The following is a 6,160-nucleotide window of genomic DNA, read 5'->3' on the forward strand; positions in this document are numbered from 1 at the left end:
TCTTGTGCACCAGGGTGGCTCAGTTGTTAACTGTCTGCCTTTGGCTCAGGTCATGATCCCAGCGTCCTGGGATCAAGTCCCATATCGGGCTCTCAGCTCCGTGGGGAGCCTGCTTCTCCCTCTCTAGCTCCCCTGTGCTTGTGTTCCCTCTCTCTCTCTCTCTGTCAGATAAATAAAATTTTTATTAAAAAAAAAAAAGTACTCTTTTTTACCACACTGCTTGGCACAAAGTAGACACTGAAAGAAAGACAAGATAGAAAGGCGTCTGGGTGGCTCAGTGGGTAAAAGCCTCTGCCTTCAGCTCAGGTCATGATCCCAAGGTAGTGGGATGGAGCCCCGCATCCGGCTCTCTGCTTGTCGGGGAGCCTGCTTCTCCCTCTCTCTCTCTGCCTGCCTCTCTGCCTACTTGGGATCTCTGTCTGTCAAATACATAAATAAATAAAATCTTTAAAAAAAAAGAAAAAAAAAAAGAGAAGATAGAGTTACTGTTACAGATATCTCCTTAGAAAGAGAAGATAAATCAAACACTAGGGAGGTGTGAGAGGGAGGCTCTAGAACAATGCTTCCAACAGAACTTTCTTCAATGATAGAAATGTTCTGTATCTGGACTGTTCAGTGTGGTAGACACCAACCACATGGGAGCTGAGGAAAGCGTTTTTATTTTAATTAACTTAAAAGTTTTAAATTTAAAGCCACATGTATGAGTGGGGTAACATCATAAACAGCACAACTCCAGAATTTTAAGAAACATCACCAAGGGCACCTGGGTGGCTCAGTCAGTTAGGCATCTTAGGCTCAGGTCATGATCTCAGGGTCCTGGGATCGAGTCCCACATCGGGCTCTCTGCTCAGCGGGGAACCTTCTTCTCCCTCTCCATCTACGTCTCCTCTCCTGCTCGTGCTCTCCCTCTCTCTTACATAAATAAATTAAATCTCTTAGAAAATTAAAAAAAAAATAAAGACATCAACATTGAATTACACAAAATATTACAGTTCTGATAAGGGAGAATGAGCCTCTCAGATCGCTGATAAGATATCCTAATGGGGAAGTCCATAACAAATCAAGAACCAAACTACAATTTATGACAAGCAAGTTTCATTTAACAAGGTATTTCATATAATTTACCATGCTATAATGATGTGGGAAGGTGAATTAGAATGATGATGTCTAGGGTAGTTATTCCAAAATGTAAGCACATAATTTGTTCGTATCGCATGTATCACAAAATATATTCATGTAATCTGAAATAATACTGAATGGGGTGTCTCACTGGAGCATGCAACTCGTGACCTCGGGATTATGAGGTCAAGCCCCGTGTAGGGTGTAGAGATTACTTGAATAAATAAAACTTTATAGGGGCGCCTGGGTGGCTCAGTGATTTAAAGCCTCTGCCTTCAGCTCAGGTCATGGTCTCAGGATCCTGGGATCCCCCGTGTAGGGTGTAGAGATTACTCGAATAAATAAAACTTTATAGGGGCGCCTGGGTGGCTCAGTGATTTAAAGCCTCTGCCTTCAGCTCAGGTCATGGTCTCAGGATCCTGGGATCCCCCGTGTAGGGTGTAGAGATTACTCGAATAAATAAAACTTTATAGGGGCGCCTGGGTGGCTCAGTGATTTAAAGCCTCTGCCTTCAGCTCAGGTCATGGTCTCAGGATCCTGGGATGAGCCCCGCGTCGGGCTCTCTGCTCAGCGGGGAGCCTGCTTCCCCCCTCTCTCTGCCTTCCTCTCTGTCTACTTGTGATCTCTGTCTATGAAAAAAATAAATAAATAAAAATCTTAAAAAAAAAAACTTTATAAAATACTGAATGGAATTTCAGTGATAGTGAATCCTGAGCTTCCTTCCAAAATGGAAGAAACTGCAAACAGTGAACTAGAAGTGCTTTCATTTTATTTGATACCACATTTGATTGATAAATTAATCCAACTAATTGCCGGAGCCCAGGACAGGCAAGACTGAACCACGTGGCTGTAGGGGAGACATTTCTCAAAGGAAGAACTGATCGGGGAGAAGGCCTTGAACTAGAGGGAACCGAAAGAGAGCTACTGTGGCTACAGAGGAAGAGGAAGACAGAGGAGAGACGTGGGCAAGGACTCAATCTTACAGGACCTTTGACACCCAGAGGATGGAGTTTGAACTTTCCTGTAAGTGCAAACGAAAACCATTTGGGAAGTTTTAAGCTGGGGGCTGGAAGGGGACAAGGGCAAGATCAGACGATTTTAAGGAACCCGATGATTGAAAGGAAAACAAATGATGAAAACCTGGCTAAAGAGAAGCATAGAAAACAAGCTGGAAAATATGAAAGCAATTGAGTCATATACAGAGCCTTCTTCTTCTTCTTCTTCTTTTTTAAATAAGGATTTTATTTATTTATTTATTTGACAGAGAGAGACAGTGAGAGAGGGAACACAAGCAGGGGAAGGGGGAGAGGGAGAAGCCGGCTTCCCGCTGAGCAAGGAGCCTGATGCGGGGCTCGATCCCAGGACCCTGGGATCATAACCTGAGCCGAAGGCAGACACTTAAACAACTGAACCACCCAGGTGCCCCTGTACATGGTTTTTAAGAATGAAATAGATTCTCATCATGTACCACTGGCTTAGCCCCAAGATGGGTTCCAACACAGTCTCCAGGATACTCTAAAAAGTTAGATCCTATCATTTTCCTGCGCAAGGGTCCCTGTCTCACTCAAGCTTAACACTGGCCTCCAAGACCCCATGTGGTCTGCGCCCCACAATCTCTCTGAGCACATCTCCTACAATTTTCCCCCTCATACCACTCTACCCACTAGCGTCCTAGCTGTTCCTTAAACTTGCTGATCATTCTCTGCAGCAGAGCCTTTGCACTTGCTGTCCCCTCTGCCTGGAATTTTGTTTCCATCAGATATGGAAACTTCTTCCCTCATTTTCACCAGGTTTCTGTTCAAATGTCCTTATCAATCCCTAACCAACATACGTAAGTTAGTACCTCCTGCCCCAACCCGCCCTCCCGCCCCGCCCAAGGGTCCATTTTCCTTTTACCCTGTTTTCCTGTTGTCCACAGCCCATATCACCAGAGGATGTACTATTTATTTAGTTGTTTACTGTTTCACTCCCCACAAAAATGTAAGCTCCATGAGGGCAGGGACTTTGATGTCTTCCCTTCTATGCCCTCAGCATTGTAGATGGTCAATGATTACTTGTGGAATGAACTGAATGAATGAATGAATGAATGAAGGGTGGACTTGATGGCCTCTGTAACTACTTCCCTAGCTCACTGACTATAGTCTGGGGAACCAGGACCAGTGCTTCAGGTCCTGCCACTTTGTGCTAAAACTTCCTGTCACCCTCCCTTGAGGAAAGTTCCAAGGATGGTAGTCACCCTCTCCTGTCTTCTATCTCTTTTCCCACTACAAGGAGCTGTGGAAATCTTTCACCTTTCACCTTTCCAGGGCTAATTACCTTGTCCCCTGCTCTTGTGCTGTGCTGGAGAATGAGGGAGCAGACCAGATGGCAGGGAACTAGGAGGTCGGCTGGGGGGGAGGGGCACATTTGGTGGCTGCCGCCCCACTGCAGGGTGGCAAGTGGACACGCACAGGGCAGCTGGTGCCTAACCATAAAACTGTCCCCCAAATACTCCATCCCAGTCATTCAGTGCATAGACTGCCAGTACCCTGGATGAGTGTCCCTACATTGGTTGTAACATAGCGGTGTCATCTATGTCAAATTCACTAGGTGAGCTATTTACTGTTTTAAGGTTTTATTTTATTTTATTTTATTTTATTTTATTTTATTTTATTTTATTTTATTTTATTTTATTTTATTTTATTTTATGTCTTGAGATTTTAAAGGATGAACCAGTCATATGAAATTTTTAGTCTGGTCAAAAGCTCCAATACCATTTTTTTTTTTTTTTTCATTTAAGAAAAAAGTAAATAAAGAGTGTGGATTAGGACTCTGGAGGTCTGGGTTTGAATTCCACTTTGTGACTTGGTATGTGCCAGCGCCTGAGGCAAGTAACTTAAACCTCGAGGGGCTTCAGTTTCCCAGCTGCCCACAGAAATAACTACTCCTGCTCTGCCCAGCCTTAAAGATGTTGGCGGGGATCATGAGGTAACAATGCAAACTGTGTGGACTGTATAATATTATTCCCACATAGCAATTGTTAGGAACAGAAACATAATGGCGGCATCTTCCAGAGACCTGACAAAATGAAAGAGTGATCTCTCTTCACCCAGTAATGAAAGGAAAGTTCAACAGAGGTGAGGAAAGGAAACTTCTGTGCATTTTTGGACTTTGCATTTCTATGGAAACCGTCAGCACCCAATTGTGTGTAGAGAGATATTCAATTATAGATGTGTTTTTATGGCCTGACAAACTGACTACCTTTCGTCATTTAAATTATCTTCCCTGAAGAGAGATGATTCACACAGTCACGGGGACTAGTTGAAATTATGGCTCTCAAAAAGAATTCACTTTTCAAAAAATGATTGCTTTGACTTGATCTGTGTGTGTGAGTGTGAGTATGTAAGCATATATATTTAATGCTCACTTTAAATGTGTGCATCCAGAAATGCTCTTAAATGTACTTCACACAATTTTTTTTTAAAGATTTTTTTATTAATTTGACAGACAGAGATCACAAGTAGTCAGAGGCAGGCACAGAGAGGGGGAAGCAGACTCCCCGCTGAGCAGAGAGCCCGAGGCGGGCTCCATTCCAGGACCCTGAGATCATGACCTCAGCCGAAGGCAGAGGCCTTAACCCACTGAGCCACCCAGGCGCCCCTACTTCACACAATTTTAACCTAAGCAAATAGGTTCATTAAGACTGACATGCAGAGTTCAATGTTATGAAAGAAAATGTCATCATCTCTGTTGAAGAGTATGAGAGACTTTAATCTACTGTTTGTTTGCCATTTGCAAGCACAAGGCTACTGTGTAGATTAAGAGACATGGCAAGACTGGTCTATTTCTGGGAGAAAGTGTAAGTGAACCCAGGTAAAAGTCCAAATAAAAACTCTGTAGCAGGGCACCTGGGTGGCTCAGTGGGTTAAGGCTCTGCCTTTGGCTCAGGTCATGATCCCAGGGTCCTGCGATTGAGCCCCACATCGGGCTCTCTATTCAGCGGAGAGCCTGCTTCCCCCTCTCTCTGCCTGCCTCTCTGCCTAATTGTGATCTCTCTCTGTCAAATAAATGGGTAAAATCTTTTTAAAAAAGAAAAGAAAAGAAAAACAAAAGCCCCGTGTTGGGTGTGGAAATTACTTAAAAATTAAATCTTAAAAACAAAAACAGAAAACCCTATAGCAAGTAGAATTAAATGCTCTGTATGTCTGTCTCACATAATAAAAGGACTCTTGAGACAAAGAAAGAAAACCTAAAATTGCCTTGGGTGTTTGATTCTGAGAACTAGGCAAACCCACCATGCGTGCTGTGCGCCACTCTAGTGAAGTCTTCTTACTGGACCCCAGGATTCAGTCTCTAAATGGTGACTGTTCCATCCAGGGCTGGGCCACCAGCCTTTGGCATCTTTATTCACCCACCTCATGACTCAGTAGCTCCTCTGCAGGGTGGGAACGGGGAAGAGGGTTGAATCCTGCCAACAGCGTAGACCTTGATTACAGCTCTGCTTTGGTGACGGAAGAGTGAAACCGGGTTGCTGAAACAAGGGCTTGGAGGTCATGTGTGAATTTCAAGTGTCTGTGAGAGTCCTATTTGCAGAGCAGGGAACTTGAACATGGCATATCCCGCAGGAACAGGCACCTGTGTAAGGATTTCTGAACAATGAGATGGAGTTACGGGTTTCTCCCATCTTCCTGGCTGATGTTTGCTCTGATTGGGAAGGGACCGGTGGTGTGTGTCTGGTGGTTCTGCCTCCGTCACCTGAGGTCACCGTTCTGTCCTTTCAGGAGCTGAAAACACCACACTTCAGACCTGCCCCTTGGCTACTGGTCAGCCTTATGACTGGCAGCCTCTACAGTGCATTGTCTTTCCTGCGTGTTTTAATCTTGCAACACACGAAGCCTATGGAATGAAATAGCAATAATAGAAATTGCAATAATCTGGTCTTGACAGATTTCTGCAAAATGTTTGTGGATAACTTCCTCGAATGTCCTGAGACATTCTACAAAGAATCATTGTCAGTGTTTCAGAGAGAAAGAAAAATGAGATCGTTATCTATACTATTTCT

This window comes from Mustela nivalis (genome assembly GCF_964662115.1).
Source record: "Mustela nivalis genome assembly, chromosome: 4".
Taxonomy (NCBI): domain Eukaryota; kingdom Metazoa; phylum Chordata; class Mammalia; order Carnivora; family Mustelidae; genus Mustela; species Mustela nivalis.